The 24,197-nt window shown below is 34.4% G+C and overlaps 1 long non-coding RNA gene across 1 annotated transcript; it reads left to right on the top strand.

Moving 5' to 3' along the window:
- The first annotated feature begins 984 nt into the window (after window positions 1-984).
- Window positions 985-20,739, top strand: LOC138348512 (uncharacterized). The gene is made up of 2 exons (XR_011221148.1): window positions 985-6,548; window positions 20,488-20,739. It is a non-coding gene; the product is annotated as an uncharacterized lncRNA (long non-coding RNA).
- The last annotated feature ends 3,458 nt before the right edge of the window (window positions 20,740-24,197 follow it).

Here is a 24,197-nt window from a genome sequence, read left to right as displayed (position 1 = left end):
TTTCATGAAAAGGGAGGGCTAGTTTTGGAAATAAATAAATTTATAAGGGACTTTTGCTTTCTTGTGGTGCCACATAGCCGACCAAAGGTTCTCTCTTATATAAATATATGATAATAAGTGATGTATCATTTATAATGTGATGCAGATGATGATATGTCATTTTTGTCAACACTTTAAAGTTCACACACACTGAAAGGGGTTTAAAATGCTTAGTTTCACTCAGTTTAAGGGTTCAATTAAGAAATGAGCAAGAAGAATGGCCAAAAATAGAAATTCTTACAACTACAAGGGTCTATCATACCATTCCACCAAGATAAGAATATTGAGTTTAATTCTACTAACAAGTTGTGGTATCACATTTTTACTATTTGATAACACTGTGAGGAGATTATATACTACATAACATTTCCTTGTAAAATACATAGCAAAATTTTACTTTTTCACTTATAATTAGTCTTTGTGTTTTTGTCATGCGTCTCACAATTAATTATCATATGTTATTTATCTATTTGAAAGTAATTTTTTTTCTCACGAGGAGTAATGTTTTTATTATAATACTTGGGGGGGGGGGAGGTAATTTAATAATATGATAAAATACACTTTTGTAAACTTGTTAAGATTTTAAATTAGTTATACTTGTATAATCATTTTAGATGTTTTATTTTCTATCAGTTTCCTTAATCACTTTTGTAATTATTCAAACTATTAACGTTTTCTCTTATTATATTATTTTACTATATTGTAAAATTATAACCTTAAAAGATCCATAGGGTTTACGCCACATGTCTTTATGCTTACATCTCTCCTTATGCTAGGTAAAATCCTTGCCTCGCGCCACCACATTTTAAAATATTGGTCATATTCATGACAACTCTTTGTGTTCCTCAATCCTATACTATAAATACTGACATTTGAAACAATATTATACACACTTAAAATATTTTTTAAAAATGAGAAAATTTCTATGGTTTCTTCTCTTATCTCTTTTTATTAGTTTTGTTTAATGTTTATGTTTCTTGTTTTTTGTCATTGTATAAATCTCAATTTCTGTGTAGTTGTTATTATTGGAAATTTATATTTGAATATTGTATTTATATAGTAGTAAATCATTTTAATTTATGCACTTTTAGTCAATTTTATGATGAAGGATCGTATCATTTTTATAAGGAAAAGATATGTTTTTTTTTGTAAAAATTATGGATTTATTTTAGTAATTATCAGTAGATTTGAAGGACATAATATATGGTATTTGCAATAAAAATATACATGAAATATATTGGGATAAACATGTTATGCATGTTCCCCAAAACTAGTACCTTAAAAGTGGCAACCTACTTGTGTAAACAATTTACAACAGTTTTTAGTATATAAAACTTAAAACTTTCTTAGGCATTTAGCGTACAAGTTTGGGTGGTTGGATTAGCACGCTTTATCACTCATGTGCACTAAAAACTTCACACTCATATGAAGGGATTCATTAGTTTATTTACATGTATAGGAGAAAAAGTCTTACCTTCTTCTACAACATGATGTCACAAAAGAAATTCAATTGGAATCCCTCCTGAAATTAGATGTAAAAGGGGGGGGGGGGGGGGGGGGATAATAATGGTAACCACATCTATTAACTAGTAGAAGTAGTTTACTGTACACTCATTTGTTTAACGAAGATATCAACAACAACGAAATATTAAATACATCTTTTGTGCAACATTCCTTTTTAGACCGGTTACAAAAGAAAAGTAAGATGCACGAATTGAGATAGAGGGAATAGTAGATCCCAATTTATGCATCATAATTTCCTTTATTTACCTAAAAATTTGTTATTTTTTATGCGAAGGGTTTTCTACATTTTTTTATATAGAGAATATCTGGCCAATAGTCCCTGGTCACAATCGAGCTGTCTAAATGTTAAAATAAATTGTGATAAATTTGAGGGACTAACTGTGTATTCGACCTCAACATACATATCTTGTAAGTTGTGTCATGAGATCTCTATTTGTGTAAATCTTGAATTGTACAATTGTGATATCTCTCTTGAAGCCAACACCCCAGACCTACAATTTGTTTGATGATCTTATTCTTTTATCATACAAGCAAATCCTCTATATATCACGACCCTTGAGAAGACGTTCTTGTCTTCTTTGAGTCCATGGATTGGGTAATCAAAGAGAGTGTTGATATAGAAAAATATTCTAAATCATCAACTAATTCACTATAAAAGAGAGTAATTTAATATTGAATGAAGTTATTCTTTTGGTAGATAGCTTTGAGCTCTTCAAGTAATTCAAATTTTTTTGAGTTATTTAATGTTGTTGGACAGTTTATCATGGAGGGGACAATTCAAGTGTCACACTACTGAATTGATGCAAATTATGAAGCATCAAGCTTGAATCTCTTTAAAGAGATCAAAATATTCAGCCATGTTGGTAAACTTATTGGCCAAAGGTTATATATCCGTAACTTTCCTTTGGTGAAGTTTTGTGCTCTGTTGACAACCATGAACTTTTATTGATCAACAACTATTGATTTCATTCCCTTCTTCAAAGATAATTTATTATTAACTAAAAACCCTTAAATTAATATTTAACAGACAAAAATAAACTTATTCCAATAAATAAGGGACAACTTTTACTGGTTAAAAACTCTTGAAAAGTGTCCCTCCTGTGCAATTGTTTTAAATATAAACCCTAAAGAAGCTGCAACCGACATCATTATCCCAAACTGCAAATTCAGCACAATGAGAAAACAACCTTTCAAAGAAATCATAATGGAGATACTCATGTGAATTCATGGTTACAATTCATGTTTGATTAAAAAATCATGGCTCTACTTAATCTCAAATCCTAATAATTTGTAAATAGTAATTTCAATTTATCACGTAATAACTAAGAGTACAACTACCATATTGGGAAGTTGTACGAGTATTGTAGCTCAAGGTCAACATAGAGCTATATTTTAGGCAATGTGAATGTAACAGTTATAGTTTAATCTAATAGTGAGAAGTTGTATGAGTACTCAATAGTTTAATTTAGTTGATATAAAACTCTAGAGGATGAAATTTTATGTCGATATACGTTCCTACTGAGGGGGCTATCAATAATAAAATTTTAGATAAGGTCTGTATACATTCTGCACTTCTCACACCCTCGCTTTTGGAACTATGTTTGATATGTTGTTATTGTTGAAGTGTTGGTGGTCGTGCAAACATGTAAATAGGATGCCACAATAACCATTAAAGTAAACGATGAATATCCATATGAATATCTAATCACATTTTCTTGTATTATATGTAACCTTGTAAGCAATCCTCCTTTTTATGCTGTCACTATTTGATTACATGCAATAAAAGTTATGGAGTACTAGATTGTAGTATATTGTTTTTCAAAGTTCAAGCTAGATGACGTAAATTTTTGTCTTAAATTGTTATTTTCTATTTCTGAATTTTTTTTCTTTATTTTATTTCTTTGGCAAATTAATTACCGAATCTTGTTTTACTCTTACAAACATTGTGATGAAAGTACTAACAATTTGAATGAGAACACGAGATAAGGAAACAAAACTGCAATATCTTCATATGCACAAAAGAAAAGAACTCGAACTTATCCATATGTGACATACTTGTATAAATATCATTTATTAAAGGGATAATGCACAAGTACCCCTACACTATAAGTCCCCTATGCTATAACTGAAATCTCAAAGACACACCTTAACTAAACTAAGGTCCTATTATCCCCTGAACATTTTTTTTTGTAATTTTGTACACCTTTTGTCTTATTTGGCACAATCGTGACTCCACGTAATTGGGGCGCGTGGGAAATATTTGAATACCACATAAGCTAAAAACATGCATAAAATTACAAAAAAAGGGGTTGGGGCAGGGGTACTAGGATCTTAGTTTATTTAAGGTGTGTCTTTGCGATTTAGGTTATAGTCTAGGGGATACTTTATTTTTCCTTTATTAAATTAGATTACAAAGTGAGAAAATAATGTCATTTATCATAATCAACAAGAGGTTGATCTACTTATCATATATACTTATATAATCATTACCTTATAAGTGACATACTTGTTTAATATGTTTTTACAGTTTTAGTGCATAAAAATATAAAATTTCACCTACGAGTTCATCAGAATACTAATTTTAGCATACTATACTCTTGTTATTGTGTCTGTATGTGTGGATTTACAATAAGCATATTTGTAGTGGTGAGATGAGGTCGTATCGAAACCTTGATTGGTATGTTATACTCTCCTTGTTATTTGATATGTCTTCCTTACTTATGTGTTTTCCTTTTAACTTCTTTAATGTGCAATCCTTGACTCAAGTATCACTACGAGGATTGAAGGATGCTATACATACTCACACGATATTGGTGAACGATGTAGCATACCACATCAACATATTTCTTAATTGAAATCTATCTCTCATGAAAAATTATCTTTGTACAATTTTGAATCATGAGTAATTCAAAAAAATTCTTTTGAAACATGTATATTGCTAATGATTTATTGCTTTAGAATACAAACAGTACTATAATAATCGATGATAGAGGACTACACGCAACACAGTATCTGTAAACTAGTTTAATAATAAGGAGAAATCCTTAAAATAACTACAACAAAAAAACATATTCAACGTCTCGTCCTACATTTGATAGAATAAAGAAGTGCAAAAGGAGCATATCAATAAAAGTAAGTAGAATTCGTCGGATATCGTTAGGGGATTAGCATTGCCTCGTGTAGGATTGTATCCCCCCAAAACAATAATGTGTTCTAATTTTTCAGTTTAACTATCAAATAACATTATCAATCTAAAGTGTAAATGTCCCCCTTATTTTTCTAGTGAAGGTGTATAGAAAATGTGAAATCGGGTGAAGAAAACATATATAACACACCATATTTAGGGTATTCAATGGTAAAGAGTTTCGTCCATGACATATTACATCTGCAGTCTTTAAAAATCCAAGCATCAGAAGTAGTAGTACATTATGACAAGTGTAAAGCAAAGAGAGGTCACTTCCCACCACTCCCAGTTTATATTACAATGTCTTCTCCACAAATGGTAATCTCCAAGATTCCCCATGTCCCGTTTTCCACATCAAAAGAAATGATGTTGCGTGCATCATCATCATCAATACTCGTAGATGCAATCCAATAAAGCTTCCCATTGACAAAATTACCCAAACGATTTATTAGAAAGATCCCCTCAAGCTGGCCATGGAGTGTTTTCCAAGAATTCAGTCCTCAAACAGTAAATATTGACGACAATCCTCACTTGGACACCTCATCATTGTAAAAATTATGATAATGATCAATAAATAGATCTTTATAATCGTCACATGAATAGTCGTATCCAAAACCATATGTAGTATAGAAAGAGGTACCCCGAGGAGAATGAAGTAATTTCATTGACTTGTTAATGGTGGGATTCCATATATACATCCCCCTTTCGTGAATGCAAAGACAAATCAGCCCATTGGAAGTGTTTACACCCAATCTTTTACCCTCCCCGATGGAAATTGATTCATCGAGCTTCTTAAATTTTGAATGATCTCAAATAAATAATTTTATGAAATTAAAAATATCTTTCAAGTTATTTTAAGGTATATTTGTCATTTTTATAAGTTTTATAGGTTTTATGTAATTTTGTATTTAATTAATATGTTTTATAAACATTTTGAAAATCATCTCAAAAAGATTTTGAATGTTAGTAAGTATTTTATTAAATTAGTTTAGTTTAAAATATGGTTATATTATTGAATCACTAGTTTACAATTAAGTTTATTATTTTATTTCGTTAAGATTACGAGGTTCGTTAATTAATTCATATGATTTTTTCCTATTTGAATCATAATCAAATCTTCGAAAATCAATTCTTTTGGTTACATATTTAATTCGCTTTGACTAAATTATTAATTATGCTACTGCAATTGTAGCAAAATCTCTTCAACCCATTTAGAGACCAAAGTTTTGGGCCATTATTTCAGCCCGTACAATTCTCATTCAGTAGACCTAGTCCCAATTTTTCTCACAAAATATCCAGCCGAAAAATCGAACGGACACCATTCCCTATCCACTGAGAACAGCAGGATTTAAATCTCCTCAACCTTATCTCTAAGAGGAAATTCAAATTTCGAATTTAGAATTCACACTTTGCTTTACCCCATCCCCCCATTCAGCCCTATCTTCTCTTCTATAAACCCCCTCATCGTTAGTGTTAAGGGTTGGGAAATTTATTTTGGCAATAAACAAAGTGGAAGTATAGGAAAATTTGGGAGAAAATAATGGAAAAAAAGGGGAAAATGCTGTGGAAAAAAATAGAAGAAAGACAGCTTACATTGGAAACCAAAAATATACCGTAAGATAACGAGGTTCACAAAGTCATATACAAAATACATAGGGAATAGACTCTGAATGATTGGAGTTTAAAAATTTAGTTATGAGTTTGCTTTCTCGTTCACTACTTAATGTTCTTCGGAGTCTCACATACGGTGGTGGTATAGCTCCATTCAACTCGTTCCCGTCTCATTTTCTACCTGGAAAAGGTAATCTTCTTTTTATCTTTAACTTTTTTTTAGTTGGCGTTTCGTTTGAGAACTGAATCTCTCTGTTGGTTTCTTCTCTCCCTTTGATAAATGTGTTTGTTCCATATTGCTTCACTATTAATGTCAAATGATTGCTCGATTTAATGTCTTAGTTGATGTTTCTCTTTAGTGGTTGAAGATGATGTTTAAAACCCCTCATAGTGTTATACATTCTTTTATTTTACTTCATTATTTTATTAGATGTCTTGTGTTAGTAGTATTTCAATTAGTTCATATCTTCGTCGAATGTGTCGTTATTGTTGAGAATGGATGAGCTCATGGTTGCCTCTATTTTGTTCTCTATGCATCCGTCTGTTGCCTTATTCTCTTGTGAAGTTTGAATTTTTCAAGTGGAACTTTGGTTTGTTTGAACACAACTATTACGGTATATACTATAGTCTAAGCATGCTTTTAACATACTCAATTTTATAGCCCAAGCATGATTTTAGCATATTTAGTTTTCTTTTGAGTTACCAACTGGTGATTTTCTTTTTTCCTTTACTCCTTATTTTGAATTATATTATTATATATTGATTTGCTAGTTTTGTTAAGATAATTCATGGCTCGCCCTTTAAGTATGAATATTGAGCCTCGTTCTATATCTTTTTGTATGGGATACCTGCCTTGAGTCCATGAGACTCTACCCTAGCATTTGGAGTTGGATTGAAACTCAAAACCACCATCGAGTCAATCTTGATCAAATATAGGGTAGACGGAAGCTGAAATATAGGAAAAAGAGTTGATATACTAGTTTGTATACAATTTTTGTCTAACTTACAAAGAAGTCGATATACCCCCCTATACATTCACTGTATACAAATGAAGCAGAATCGAAAAAGCGCTAAAAGGGACCCAAATGGTGCATCCCTCTAATTTTAGTATTTAGTACAGGTGGAAGAATAGGCCACACCCACTTTTGAACCATCTTTTAAAATACCATAGATTTCAAGATTTGGAATTTTGGCCAAAGGGCCCAAGTTCAAATATTCATTTCCTTTGTTCTTATCTATTTGCTATTTTATTTGACTAACACTTTGTGGTTATATTTGATTAATTTTGAAAGATAATCATTTCTCTTTTACATAAGAAAAAATATACTTATTTGTTTAATATGTAACACCCCGTATCCTAAACAGACCAAAAAAATCAGCTTTTCAAAAATTTGTAGGTGTAATCAATGGACCGTAGCCTGACCCACGCCCCGTGCTGCACATCCGTCTATTGTGACTGAAACTTCCACAAAAAGACTCAGCCTAAAAAACTTGACTAAGTGTCGAACGATGGATGGAGTCTATGTTTTTCAATCAATACCCCATTAACCACTCTCTAAATAGAACCACAATTTACCAACACGGTCCGTAGATGGACCCATATTGTAGGTATGACTGTGGGTGTAAATTAGCAGACAGTTAGGGGAAAATTGTTGTTGGATCAACTTCAAATGATCATAAATATTAGAACAAAATGAATTAGGTGTCATATAACATACCAAAGATAGATAATTAAATTAGCTTTCCATAGCCACCGACCTTGATAAAATCAGAACTCCAAACAAAGAGTTATGACTGTTTTAGTAAAGACCTGTTGAACAGACCTAACCTACGGGCCAAACGATGGACCGTAAGTCGAGGTCATCATTTGGTCCGATAGAAATTAACTCAGGGGTCTTTTTGTCTTTTCCTACTTCGTTTAAAACCTAAGATACATTCGGTTTGACCCTATATCATCAGATTTTAGTCAGTTTAAACCTAGAAACATAACTAAAACTTACCTAAGTCAAATCATTAATAAAAAACTTAGAGAATTAGAAGCAAGAAAGGAGAAAAAAGTCAATAACCCTAATTCAAGAACACATCAAGGTTCCAATAGTTCCATCCTCGAAATCTAAATATTTTTCTGTGGATTTCATCACCACGTATGTGAGATTTCACAAGTGGGTTCCTTTTACCCATTAGCTCCTTATATTTCAATTAGATTCTTGATTCTCATATCATAATTAGACCTAGGCTAAAGTTCAACAGAACATCATGAAATAATAAGTTATATGTGCAAAATAAGATATCCATGTTATTATTAAGTTTATCGCACTAATTTCAGAACCCTAGCTATGCATATCTTTAGTTCTTGAATTACAAATGCTAGGTCTAATATTTCAGTTACTTCAGGTATACATGCCTTAGTTATAAATGCATAATTACCAAATAAATTGTTGCATTCTCAGTTTGCATGTTCAGTTTTGAGCTATCCAATATTTCTGAAACTCAGCCACAGTCAATTAATTACATAATTCATTGGGAGTATCATAACACCGAGTTGGACTAGGTTTCAGCGTACCCAATTAGTCCCAGAATTACTAGCCAAGTGGGTTTTAAGTCCCCTTTGTAGGTATTAGTTTAGTTGTCAGGCCAACATACCTTTATACCTCTGGTAGGGTATGTTGGGTCCTCTCAATGGGTCGTATACATCGAGCTCCACATTTAGCTCATGTGGTTTTATTGTCGGTTATTAGTAGCTCCCACAGATCAGTCAGACTCTAATGCATTGACCATATTAACAGTTCAGTTGTCATTCAGTCTCAACATGTTATAAATTTGGTCATTGCATCCAGTTATCTCAGAATTCAGCATATCATGTTCAGATTATTATACTTGTTTTTGTGCTTATTCAATTATGTTTTATTTCAGCTTTACTATATCCTAAATGCTCAGTACCTTCAAGTACTAACGTATACGTGCGCTACATCTTCTCACGATATAATTCCAGGTTCTCAGCATCCAGATAGCGCTTAGGTTGACTTTTGATCTCCAGTTCAGCAGATTGTGTTGAGTCCTCATTCTCTGAGGACAATAGTCTTGAATTCATTTCAGTCTTTTAGTTATATAGTTTCAGGTTTTGCTAGAGTTAGCTGGGGCTTGTCCTATCATTTCTAGTCAGTTAGAGGCTTATTTAAGACATAGTTAGTTTCAGCTTAGTATTGAGTTAATAACTTCCTTGTATTAAACTCGTCAGTATTTCAAATATTTCAGTTATAAAATATAAGTATTCCTATCTTTTAATTTTAAATTATGATTTAGCTTCTGTATTAGTTATTTTCTTTAGTATGCTCATTATCATGCTAGTAGGGTTTGCTTGGGATAACTTGTGGTCCTAGGTCCCGTGTCTGCGTCTCGAGGGTAGCTCGGGGTATGACCAACTTGGTATCAGAGCCCTAGGTTTAAGAGTACTAGTATGTTCGAAAAGATGGACTAAGTAAAGTCCTTTTCATAGGTGTGAAGTGCACCACATCTAATGAGAGAGAGGCTACAAAGTGTTTTGGGAAAACTTCATTTTCTTATTACTGTTATCGTGCGTAAGGTGTGATCCTATTCCTCTCTAACTTGACGTTGTACATTTTGGATCATGACTTCTCATAGAGCTAACACTAGGAATGCGAATGCCAAGAATGCAAATGCAGCTCCTCCAGTCCCATATCAGAAAGTCTCGAATGTTGAGTTCACGAATTCCATACAGATGTTGGCTCAGAGTATGACCAACCAAAAGAATTGGGTTCAAGCTACTATGAATGAAAATGGATGATCAGCAGCAGCCAGGGTCCGTGACTTTGTTAGGATTAATCTGCTTGAGTTCTTAGGGTCACAGACTAGTGAAGATCCTCACAATTTCTTGGACGAGATCAAGAAGATATTTGAGGTGACGCAGGTTACTGGGAATGACCGGGTTGAGTTGGCATCGTACGAGTTAAAGGATGTTGCTCATATCTGGTACACTAAGTGGAAGAAAAATAAGGTTGCAGATGCAACTCCTATCACTTTGGATTGCTTTAGTGAGACCTTTTTGGATAAGTTTTTCCCAATAGAGTTGAGAGAAGCAAAATCCCAGGAAATTCATGAAATTAAGGCATGGTAACATGATGATCCAAGAGTATGGACTCAACTTTAACCAACTCTATAGATATGCTCCAAACATGGTTGCTTACTCCAGGGCTTAGATGAATAAGTTCTTGTATGGAGTGTCAAATTTGGTGAAAACAGAGTGCAGAAATTCTATGTTACTGGAAGATATGAACATCTCTAGGCTTATGACTCATGCTCAACAAGTTGAGGGTGATAAGCTTATGGAACACGCCAAGGAGAATAAGAAGGCTAGGATTGGGAACTATGACTATTCTCAGCAGCAATCGGGGCTAGAAGAGTCGTCAGATGTTTTCATCCCCAGCCCCTTCATCAGCTAGTGTTCCATCCTCCAAGAACAGGTTTGACCAGAAGGTTAGAGCAGCAGGCTCCAAGTCTCAAGGAAGTGTTTCAGGCACCAAGACTTACCCCACTTGCCCTAAGTGTAATAAGAACCATACATGAGAGTGCCTTGAAGGAAAGGAAGGATGTTTTGGGTGTGGTCATCAAGTTGAAGGATTGTCCTTCTATAAAGGGTCAAGGAGGTGGAAATGGTATAGATCTGTCTAAAAGTTCATCAGCACCAGCACATCTCCCGACTAAGTAGGGTAAATCCTCCCGTACAGGCGGCAGTCAGTGCCAAAAAAGTTTGTGCTACACCAACATATTTCCCTGGAGAACCGGTAAATACTTCTGTTATGAAAAAGGGTTGTGATATGAAACACTCAATTTTTTGCGCTCTTGCTACGAGTAAACGAGCTGAAGTACGCTCTTCAGACTCGCAAGGATTAGGAAGGTTCTCCTGGTGTAGTTACTGGTAAGTTACGAGTGTTTGACCTTAATGTGTATGAATTGTTAGATCCACGGGGTAATCTTTCTTTTGTAACTCCTTACATAGTAGTTCAATTCACTGCCAGTCCTTAAACTCTCTTAGAATCATTCTCAGTCTCTACTCCAGTCTGTGACCCAGTTATAGGTAGACGGGTATACAGAAATTGACCTGTCATAGTCTCTCAAAAAGTCACCTCACCATATCTGGTAGAGTTAAAAATGGTAGACTTCGATGTCATTCTAGGAATGGATTGGTGACATTCATGATATGCCTCAGTCAATTGTAGAACTAGGATTGTTGTTTTTTAATTTCCTGACGAACGAATCTTAGAACGGAAGGGTATATTGGTCGATTTATTTCTTACCTTAAGGAAATAAAGATGATCTCTTATGGTTATCTCTATCATCTAGTTAGGGTTAAGGATTCTAGCTCTGAAACCCCAACTCCTGAGTCAGTTCCAGTAGTCAGTGAGTTTACAGATGTGTTTCTAGAAGATCTTCCTAAAATTCCTCCTGAAAGGGAAATCGACTTTGAAATTGATTTCCTTTAATATACTCAACCAATTTCTATTCCTCCTTGTACAATGACTCCAGGGCTTAAGGAATTGAAAAAGTTGTTGAAAGACCTTCTAGATAAGGGTTTTATCAGACCTAGTATCTATCCATGGGGTTCACTAGTGTTAGTTGTAAAGAAGAAAGATGGTTCTCTTAGAATGTCTATATAGACAGTTGAAAAAGGTCAAAATCAAGAATATGTATCCCATCACCAGGATTGACGACTTGTTGACCAACTTCGGGGTGCTAGCCATTTCTCAAAGATAGACCTAGAATCGGGTTATAATCAGCTCAGAGTCAGAGATACTGACATTCCGAAAACAACCTTCAGAACTCGGTATGGTCATTATAAAATTGTAGTTATTTTATTTGGACTAACCAATGCTCTGTAACTTTCATGAGTTTGATAAACAGAGTGTTCAAATACAATATTTGGACTTGTTCATTATCGTCTTTATTGATGATATCCTCATTTACTCTAGGAATAAGGAAGAACATGCAAGTTATTTGAGAGTTGTTCTGTAGAGTCTTAAAGATCGCCAGTCATTCGCTAAGTTTAGCAAATGTGAGTTCTGGTTGCAATTTGTTGCTTTCCTTGTTCACATTGTATCTAGCAAAGGGAACCGAGTAGATTCACAAAAGATAAAAGCAGTGAAATAATGGACAAGACGTACCTCGTCTATAGATATCAGAAGTTTCTTAGGTCTAGCGGGTTATTATAGAAGGTTCGTGGAAGGATTCTCATCCATAGCCTCACCATTGACTATGTTAACTCAGAAGATGGTCAAGTTTCAATGGTCAGATGATTGTGAGAAAAGCTTTGCAGAATTGAAAACTAGATTGACTACAACTCTTATCTTTACTCGACCGGAGGGTTCAAATGGTTATGTGACCTATTGTGATGCATCCAATGTTTTCCTTGGGTGTGTGTTCATGTAACGAGATAAGGTTATAGCTTATGCTTCTACACATCTTAAGGTGCATGAGAAATACTATCCAACTCATAAGCTCGAGCTTACAGTAGTGGTGTTTGCACTCAACATCCGGAGACACTACTTGTATGGTGTTAATGTAGATGTTTTCACTGACCATAAGAGCCTTCAATATGTGTTCACCCAGAAAGAGTTGAATTTTTGCCCGAGGAGATGACTTGAGTTCTTTAAGGATTATGATATGAGTGTGCAATATCATCCTGGTAAGGCGAATGTAGTAGCAGACACTCTTAGTAGACTACATAATGGGTAGTGTATCCCATGTTGAGGAAGAAAGGATGCAGTTAGTGAAGGATATTTACAGTCTTGCTCGCTTAGGAGTTTGCCTTATGAGCATATCAGATAGTGGTGTAATAGTTCAACATGGGGCAGAATCTTCTTTAATGTGGAGGTTAAGGAATAACAAGACAGTGATCCCATCTTGCTTGAACTTAAGGGTGCAATCCATAATAAGAGAATGGAGGTTTTCTCCTAAGGGGGAGATGGTGTACATCGCTACCAAAGTAGATTGTGTGTTCCTGATGTGAGGAAGTTGAGACAACATATTCTTGCAGAAGCCCAATAACTCCAGATATTCTTTCCATCCAGGTGCCACTAAGATGTACCATGATCTTTAGGAAGAAGTCTATTGGTGGAATGTCATGAAGTGGATTATAGCGGATTTTGTGATTAAGTGCCCCAATTGTCAGCATGTCAAGGTAGAACACCACAAACCAGGAGGTATGTCTCAAGATATCGACATTTCAACTTGGAAGTGGGAAGCGATCAATATGGATTTCATCACAGGGTTACCGCGTACTTGTAGACATCATGACTCTATTTGGGTAATAGTTGATAGGATGACTAAGTTTCTCGCTTTTTGGCGGTCAAGACTACAAATTCGACAGACTATCCCAAGCTTTACGTTAATGAGATTTTGAGGTTACATGGGGTTTCTTTGTCTATCATCATAGATACAGGTCCTGAGTTTACCTCTTATTTGTGGAAGTCATTTCACAAGGGTTTTGGTACTCAACTTAACCTTAGTACAACATTTTATCCACAAACGGATGGACAGTTAGAGCGTACCATTCAGACCCTAGAGGATATGTTGAGAGCTTGTGTGATCGATTTCAAGGGTAGTTGGGATGACACCTTCCTCTGATTGAGTTTACCTTCAACAATAGCTACAATTACAACATTTAGATGTCCTATTATGAGGCTTTGTATGGACGAAGATGTAGATCTCTTGTTAGTTGGTTTGAAGAAGATGAAGAAGTTTTGATAGGGCCAAATTCAGTCTTTTGCGATAGAGAAAGTGCAACTATTATATATAGACTTAAGAAAACCCAAAGACGTCAGAAATCTTATGCAGTTGTAAGAAGAAGGGAACTAGAGTTGCCAGCAGAATTAGCAGCAGTGCATCCGATCATCCACATCTCACTCTTGAAGAAGTGCGTGGGTGATCCAGCCTCTATAGTGCCATTACAGAGTGTGGCGGTGAAAGATAAGCTTGCTTATGAGAATGTACAAATTGAGATTGTTGAACGTCAGTTTAGAAAATTGAGAAACAAAGAAGTCGCTTTAGTCAAGGTTTTGTGGAGTAGTCAGTCAGTAGAGGGAGCTACTTGGGAAGTAGAAGCAGCCATGAGCCAAAGTACCTTCTGATTCCACTCCAGGTTGAGGTAATAGTTACTCTTCAGTTTTCCAGTCATTAATAAGTGAATTCAATCTTAGAATTATGTTACGTTAGTTTGTACTTGCATTTTAAGCGTAATTGCATGTTCTCGGAACTCAATTCAGTCAGAACTCAGTTCTCAATGTTTAGTAGTAGATTTTGCAGCTCTCTCCCTCTATTTCAGCAAATTTAGTCTTCATTGTAAGACGAATGTTTCCAAGGGAGAGATAATGTAACACCCCGTATCCAAAATAGACCATTTTTAAAAATCTGCAGGTGCAATCGAAAGGTACCATTGACGGACCGTAGCCTGATCCACGTCCTGTGCGGCACATCCGTTGATTGTGATTGAAACTTCCCCAAAAAACTCAACTCAGAAAATTTGACTCTGTGTCGAACGATGGACGGACCTACGATCCGTAGGTCAGACTATGGTCCGTAGTCTTAGTACATCGATAACCACCTAATTTATCCACTCTCTGATACGAACCACAATTGACCAGCACGGTCCGTAGATGGACCCAAAGACCGTAGGTATGACCGTTGGTGGAAATTAGCAGACAATTAGGGGGAAAATGCAGTTGGGTCAACTTTAAATCATCATATCTCTTAGCACAATATGAATTATGTTTCCCTTGAAATACAAAAAGATAGATAATTGATTTATTTCCATAGTCGCCGACCTTGCTAAAATCAAGCCTCTAATTAAAGAGTTATGCCCGTTTTAGTAATGGCCTGTCAAATAGACCAAACCTACGGACACAAACGATAGACCGTCTGTTGAACGATGGATCGTCAGTTCAGGTCGTCATTTGGTTCGACAACAATTAACTTAGGGGTGTTTTTGTATTTTTGTACTTCATTGAAACCCTAAGATACGTCGTTTTGACCTTAAACCATCAGATATTATTCAGTTTAATTGAACAAAAGATATCTTAGCTACGATACAATCTCAACAAAATATAAATAATTATAAGTGACAAAAATTCAACTAAATACAATGACCAAGTATTGATTATGAACATAACATGCTAAGACTGAATATTGAAGTATAAACTGAAAACCTAGTCAAATGCACTAGATTCTACCTGTGGGAGATACTTTTAACCGACATAAAACCAGATGAGCTAAATGTAGAGGTTGATGTATACCCCCATCAAGAGGACCTAATATACGATGAAAGGGGTATAAAGGCATGACTGGCATAATCACTAAATATAATGCCCAATATGTGGGACTTATGAACGTATGGGGCACGTAGATCAAGGACTATGAGGGTATGCTTAACCCTCATCCAAATTGGTGTTAAGTCTACTCCAAACTGGAAATGTATATTACACAACATAACTGGAATACTGGATAACTCAATATCTAACATGCAAATTTGAGAATGAAAATTTAAGTACTGACAGTAAAACATTAATCAAAACATATCGTGATTTGAATCATCTCATATGACCAATTTTCCGCAACATAATCAAGTCAAATAATCAATGAGATTATTGTTTTAACCCTAGTTATTTAGAAAATTCACATCATCAATTTACAATTCACTAATATTATATGAATTAGCTCACCAATTCCATTACTCTCAATCATACAATGGCATACAAGGTTCAATAACTCAACGACAAGTCAAGAAGTCCACTGATCTTCATTAATCAAACAATCACTCCGAAATTTGATCTTTCCCCTTCCATCTAGTCTCCAATTCAGCACAATCTAATAGAAAAATTAATTACAATAAGATTTTGCAATAGACAACAACCATATCAAGCATTTTGGAAAGTGGGGTCAAATAAAACTAAAAACTCGATTCCAAAAATGAAAAGTAAACCTGAAAATTAATATGAAAATGTGTTAACTAAAAAATTTGGAAACCAAGGGTAAAAACAACTTCGACAATGGATTTGACTGAAGCCTTGGATTTAATTTATCTGAAACCTCACACCTTTTCATATCAAAACTCAAGTTTAATAATCAAAATCATGAACAAATTAATAGGTAAAGGAGTTAAGGAGTTAGAAATAATAAAGGAGCAGAAACAGAAACCAGAAATACTACACAATGGAACAAATTAATAGGTAAAGGAGTTAAGGAGTTAGAATGAATCCTCGGGATTTCTTTGGAACCCAAAGTACACAAACAAGATATGCTAACCAACTAAACTCGATGTACTAGACTCAATGGAACCATAAAAATATCAATTCAATGTCCTCTGGACCAGAAACTTGTAAAATCACAGACTTTAACACTCAAAAGAACGAAACTGAGATTGGGACCTCTGACAAATCAACCAAGACTTCACTAGGCCTAAAATCATCCCCTAAATATAACAAAACCATCACAAGTCCAATTTGAGTATCAAAACTGTGAACATTGATCAAACTAAACCCATAGTATAATGTTAACAACACTTCTAGCACAAGATCTCATATCCAAACAAACCCAAACCTGAAACTAATGATTATCCTAGACAAAATTTCACATTCCACTACAGATAAAATTGATAAAATTCTATTATGAGACGTGAAACTCTGATTGATACAAAAATCTACTAAAAACATTAGACGTTCCAACACTTAAAACTTCTTAAATCAATACTTTCAAATCAAATTTCTAAATCAACACTACACACTAATCGGAAATGACTCGGGACAACTATTAGGAGGAAGAAAATAGTAATTTTATGAAAATTTTACAAAATGGCATTCCCATCATTACACATCAAAAATTAAAAAAGTAAACACATGAATTTTTTTATGCTTTTAGGTTCCACTTCAAGATTAATGCTTTAACTGCATATTAATTAAATAATCAAAACATGTGAATTTGTTAATGAATATCGCTCAAACTTTTACAGTTGCAAAATCAAAGTGATATTGATAACAAACTAAAAATTACCTTACTCCATTGCCTATTTTTATTATAATTATGATTTTCTTTTTTTTTATGAGACAAGCTTCTATTAACCTTTCTATAAATTTCTAGACCACCATACATTCCTAAAGAACTAGGACGCCCTTAGTTACACATGGAAGGTTAAGAACAATAATATCTTGTCTTTGTTTGCATGAGTTGAAATTCAAAATTTGTCTCGTTAGCTTGATCGCAATATACATTATCATTATTATCCTCCAATGTAGTTTACCAAGTTCTTCACATAGTTGCAATAATCTTTGTTACAAAAATTTATAATGCTTCTCAAACTGAGTACCTTATTCGAAGAACCTAGGAGAATGCATCATAATATTAATTTAATAATACGGTGGAAGACATCGAATAAACCTGTCCATAAAAGATCTGGTAAAAACAAGTCATAGAAACTGCATCCGCACCCCTGTTGTCCATCCACTGCGTGAGCGATATGTGGGACACATCCTTAAGCTGGTAGGATGCAAACTCTACGCTTACCTGAGACTTGCATTACCCCAAAGTTCTTATTGACCTTATCAATGAAGTGATGTGGATCTCACCAAACTGCGACCCTAGAAACTCAGGCGGATTCATCCGAACAAAATCTCAAACCCTAGATGCATCTGATCCACTATAGTGTCTACAGGATTTGGAGCCTGCTAATTTATCTGGTTAGTCACAGTTTGAGCCAAGAGCTGAATCGCATTCTGAAATTTTGTATTCGTAACGTCACTATTCGGTACTTGAGGAACTGTGTTAGCATTGCGTGCATTAGCATTCCATGTGTATGCTCTACAAGGAGGCATAATCTGAAATGTATACCAATAGATTAGAAAAGAGAAGTTGGATCATGCCCACATACGATAAGAATAACAAATAAAGTGATGTTTTTTTAGAACACTTTGTAGCCTCCCTTTCATAGATGTGGTGCACTTCACACCCATGAAAGAGACTCTACTTAGTGCGAGTTGCAGACATCCTAGACTCTTGAACCTAATGCTCTGAGACCATGTTTTTCGCGCCCAGAGGCTACTCGCTTGGTGTAACACAGTACTTAGGATCACGAGTGACCGCAAACTAAACCTGTGTCTGGCATGTATCAAGCATATTGAGAAACATATAGTAGATAATCGAAATTGGGAATTACCCAACTAAACTGAATATATTAAATTTTGTAAGAGTTTAATGATAGTGAACATTCACTAAAGGTTAAAGATAAACATAAAACTATGTCTAAAGAACCTCTACTAACTAGAGTTGTTGGGACATGATCCAAACTAACTCTAGCAATACTGAAAAATGTTAATAAAACTCTGAATATGAAAACATGTTTATTATCCTAAAAATATGAGGACTCACCATTGAAATGGCTAAAAACAGATCATGTAACATCTTGCAACTCAAAATAGCTAAGAATAAGCTAAGAAACTAAAAATAGTCATTTTTGGAATGAAAAGGAAAATTCTGAAAAATTTGTCTAAGTTAATAAAGGCAGTTTTGATCATTTTCAAATTGCCATAATTTCTAACTCAAGATGAGTTAAAGTTAGTTCTTGATATGGTTGGGAATACCTTGGAAAGATATTTCCAACGCTGTTGAGTTTGCGCGATTTCGATATCGTATGGGTGAGTTATGCCTTTTGAAAGTTGAGATGTTTGATTAAGAAATGTCCGAATCCGGATTTAAGAAAGGGAAAACTGGTCTTTTTACCAATTATTTCCTATTTCATTTTAGGGGTTTATTGGGATAAAAACAAGTCTTAATTAAGTTTTGGAAAATCATAACTACGCTCAGGGCTTTGATAAAGGAGAAAAGAAGTGGAAGGTAGAAAGAATTCAATAACTTCGCCAAGAACGTCAAGCTTGCGAGTGAAATTTATCGAGCGTAATCCATATCAAGGTATGTGAGATAATTTAGTGTTGGGTCAGTTAACTTACACACGAAACTTATTTCAATTCAGTGATTTTTGAATTTGTTGAATGATAAAAGTGAAGTTTTTGAATAACATTTTTGAATTGCCCAGTTTCAACATTTAGCCCGTTTGAGTCCTTCTAAAGTGTATTAACACTCTCCAGTAGTTCTAACTACTTACAATGATTTATAAACACCCGGGAATCACCCAAAACGATGATCATAACCTTGAATCCATAATTTCATTTGAGGAGAGTCAAGAGTTAAGTTCTAAGTTAAGATCAAATTCAAAGAAGTTGAGATTAAAGTCTCAGAAGTTAAGAAGCAAGTCAGAGTAGGTTCTAAAGGTTTTCAAGAGTCTTTATCAAACTTTTAAATTTGTTTTAGGGCTCAATTTGCAAGTAAGCAAAGATTAAAAGATTAAAGTTTATTTCTCAAAAATTATAAGGGAACTAAGTACTCCCTAAGAGTTACAAATGTTTTCACATTTCGAGCAAGAAGATAAGATGAGACTTGCAATAGAGCCTTTGGGCTAGTTTTAGAAAAGAGGAAACCATGATTTACAAGAGAGTTTTTATATCTAAGTTTGAGAAATTACCTCAAACCGGAGAATAAGTTTTTTTAAAAAAAACATATGAGCTAAGTATTTCACCAATATGGGGACTTGAGTTAATATTAACTCAAGCCCCCAAAACAATGTATCCAACATGGAAAGAAGAAGGGTCATACTTTTTAGATGTTTCCTCAGTGGTTTTTAGCATAGACTACTGGTCTACTTAGTAGTTCAGGTTCTATTTTGAGGCAAGGTATAAGACGGTCCTCTTGCAACGTGAGTGATAGTGATGCTTGTTGGTTAGAGAATCTCAGACAGAAACTATATTACTTCATATATTAGTTAAGTTAAGTTTTTTTTATAACATTTCTTTAAAGAACTAAGGTGTTTACACTATTTTACAATCTTTCTATATACTACATGTGTCTTACTTCTTTATATTGAGTAAAGTTATTCTTGAGTTGAGAAGAGCCAAGGTAAGTGTTCCTTCTTACTTTTTTTCAACCATAAGTTATTTCAGCATTCCAACTCGCGTACTCATACATTCAATGTACTGATGCCATTTGACCTACATCTTATTATGATACAAATGCAGGTAACCATGAGCATTATCATCTAGCAGCTCATTGATCCACTTGATTACTCAGAGTCAGTGGTGAACCTCCTTGCAATCCAGCAGACACTTTTATTCGCTTTTATTCGTTCTTTTATAGGATGTTGTGTGGTTTTTCCAAACATCCATATTAGTATTATAGAGGCTTCACAGATAGTCAAACAATTAGTTATGAGTCTCTGATCTTTGTACTGCAAATCTTTTGCTATGAGACTTAAGTTGCCTATTTGGCCAGATTATATTTCTTTAAGTTATTATATGAAATTGTTTTTATTGAGTTAAGTCTTACGCAAAGTTTAGTGAGTAAGAATGGTCTTTGGGTGCCAGTCCGGCCCTGGGTGTAGGTCCGGGCGTGATAAATCAGAACTAATCTATACGTGATGTGGATGTTGAATGCCTGAACCTACATCATGAAATGATTGACACAGAGTATGCGCCAGTAGTTGGAATATACTCAACATACACTGAAAAAATATATAGGTTGAACAAAAGATATCTTAACAAAGACATAATCTGAACAAAACATAAATACTAATTTAAGTGACAAAAACTGAACTGAATACAATGACCAAGTATTGATTATGAAAAAAAACATGATGAGACTGAATAGTGAAGGATAAAATGAAAAAAATTTATGCACTGGAGTCTGACTGTGGGAGATACTTTTACCAACACAAAACCACGTGAGTTAAATGCAAAGTTCGATGTATACCTCTATCGATAGGACCCAATATACCTTGGCAGGGTTATAAATGCATGACAATCGTAATCACTAAATCTAATGCCCAATATAAGGTAATTATGAATTTACAGGGGCATGTACTTCAGGGACAATGAGGGTACGCTTAACCCTAGTCCAATTCGGTGTTAAGTCTACTCAAAACTGGAAATGTATATGACACAACATAACTGAAATACTGGATAACTCAATATTTTGACATGCAAATTTTATTATGCAAATTTAAGTACTAATGGTATAACATTCAATATCCGAGGCATATTTGTCTAGTTAACTGGCCTAGCAAGTGTAATTCATCAATTAAGAGAATTTACATGACATACTTTCCAAGTTTCATGCAAGAAACTAAGCAATGTTCCCACAAAAATAGGATAATTTGATTAAGAATATTATAACTGTCTTGACCCGAGCCTACACCCTGGACATGTCTGGCACTTGAGAACCATTCTTCGTCCCCAAGCGAACCCTTATCCTTGCTGACTGTAAGCGAAAGACTGGCTCAAGCATATAAAGCTTAAAATTGAATGCAACTCACTAAAATAAAGCTCAACATAATAATAAGATAACAAACTCGGTGAAATAAGACTCAACTCAATAATATGATACTCGATTGTTAATACTCAAACTCCAGATAATGAATTCTGGATACTCAAATCTGGATACACTACTCAATATAAAGAAACAAAAAGAGATGAAATATACGGAAATCTTTTAAAATAGTAGAATGTATTAAAGAATAAAATATTATCACATTGTATGCAAGGATACAATATAAACTTTTTTTGTATATGAAAATATAATTAAACAACTCTTTGTGTATTAAAATCCAATTATCTCTGTGGGATTTTCTTTAACCGACAACCATCACTAATGAGTTATGTGATGATACATCTTTAAGCCTCACACTACCAGGACCATCATATACCTTTCCAGGGCTATAGAACCTACTCCTTAGTGTATCCACTAGTCTATTCTAAAAGGCATTAAGGAGTCATCAAAAAGTATGACCCTTTCGACCCACATTGGCTACATGATTTATGGGGGCTATGATTTGTGTGAACTCTCCCCCATATCGGTGTTCAATACTACTCCAAAAATATAACTATCTCATATGTTTAAAAACATAACTCTTTTTGTAGTTTGAGATAATTATTCAAAAACTAGCTGAAAGGCTCTTTAGGAAATTTGTGTCTCATCTCTTGCTCAGATGTGAAAGCATTTACGCTTTACTGAAAAATTATCTCAAAGGCTTTGTTGGAAATCGACATTTTCTTTTTTGTTTAAATGTGAAAAAATTTAATCTTTGAGAATATATAGTCCCCATATACTTTTTATAAGAAATGAAATTCAGTCTTTACTCATTACTTGTAACACCCCATATCCAAATAGACCTAAAATCAGCTTTTAAGAAATTATAGGTGCAATCGAAGGTCACCATCGACGGACCGTAGTCTGATGCATAACCAGTACTGAAGGCCCGTAGATTGTCACTGCAACCCCTCCCAAACTCAATTCAGAAAAATCGGCTAAGTCTCGAAACATAACTAAAACTTACCTAAGTCAAAATCATAAATCAAAACATAGAAAATTAGAAGCAAAAGAGGAGAAAAATATCAAGAACCCTAGTTCCAGAACGCAACAAGGTTCCACTAGTTCCAGTCCCGAAATCTAAAGATTTCTCCCTAGATTTCATCACCATGTTTGTGGGATTTCACTACTGGGTTTCTTTCACCCATTAGGTCCTTAGTTTTTAGTCAGTTCTTGATTCTCTTATCATGAATAGAGCTAGGGTTTCTAAAATTATGGCAGAATATCATAAATTAGTTACCTATATGTTCCAAAACAAATTGTAAAGTTATTATTCAGTTTATCGCATGAATTGAGAACCCTAGCTATGTATTTCTTTAGTTCTTAAATTATACATGTTGGATCAGATATTTTAGTTACTTCAGATATACATGCCTCAGTTATTAATACATACTTATCAGAATAATTGTTGCATTCTCAGTTTGCATGTTCAGTTTTGAGCTATCCAATAATTTATATAAATTCAGTCATAATGTCTTAATCACGTAATTTATCGTAAGTAGCATAATCCCGAATTGGACTAGGGTTCACCGTACCCAAATAGTCCCAGAACTACTATCCAAGTTTGTTGTAAGTCTCCTCTGTGGGCATCAGTTTAGTGATCACGCCAACATGCCACTATACATCTAGCAGGGTATATTGGGTCCTCTTTATAGGGCGTATGCACCAAACTCTACATTTAGCTCATATAGTTATACAATCAGTTATTAGTAGCTCTCAGTGTTCACTCAGACTCTATTGCATTGACCATATTTGAAGTTCAGTTAGTTTTCAGTCTCAACATGTTATAAATTTGGTCATTGCATCAAGTTAGTTCAGAATTCAGTATATCATGTTCAGAATATTATTCTTGCTTTTGTGCTTGTTAATTTATGTTTTATTTCAGTTTTACTCTATCCTACATGCTCAGTATTTTTTAAGTACTGATGCGTACATGAGCTACATGTTGTCGTGTTGTAGCTCTAGGATCTCAGCATCCATATCATCCTTATAGCGATTTCAGACCTCCAGTTGAGCAGAATCAGTGATGAGTCCTCATTCTCTAAGGACAACAATCATGAGTTTCTTTTCAGTATTTTTTAGTCCTTAGTTTCAGTTGTTGTTAGACTTATCTGGGGCCTGTCCCAACATTTCTAGTCAGTTAGAGGCTTATTTCAGACATAGTTAGTTTCATCTTAGTATTGAGTTAATAACTTATTTGTATTAAACTCTTTAGTTTTCATATATCTTTGTTTTAGCATATGGGTATTCCCCATGTTTTCATATTTATTATGATTTAGCTTCCACATCAGTTTATTATCCTTAGTATACTCATGATCATGCCATTAGGGTTTTCTTGGGATCACTTGTGGTCCTAGGTACCGTG

This window comes from Solanum lycopersicum, chromosome 5, assembly GCF_036512215.1.
Source record: "Solanum lycopersicum chromosome 5, SLM_r2.1".
NCBI classification, from domain to species: domain Eukaryota; kingdom Viridiplantae; phylum Streptophyta; class Magnoliopsida; order Solanales; family Solanaceae; genus Solanum; species Solanum lycopersicum.
Note: the sequence above shows the minus strand (reverse complement) of the source record. Positions and strands in the feature narration are given on the sequence as shown.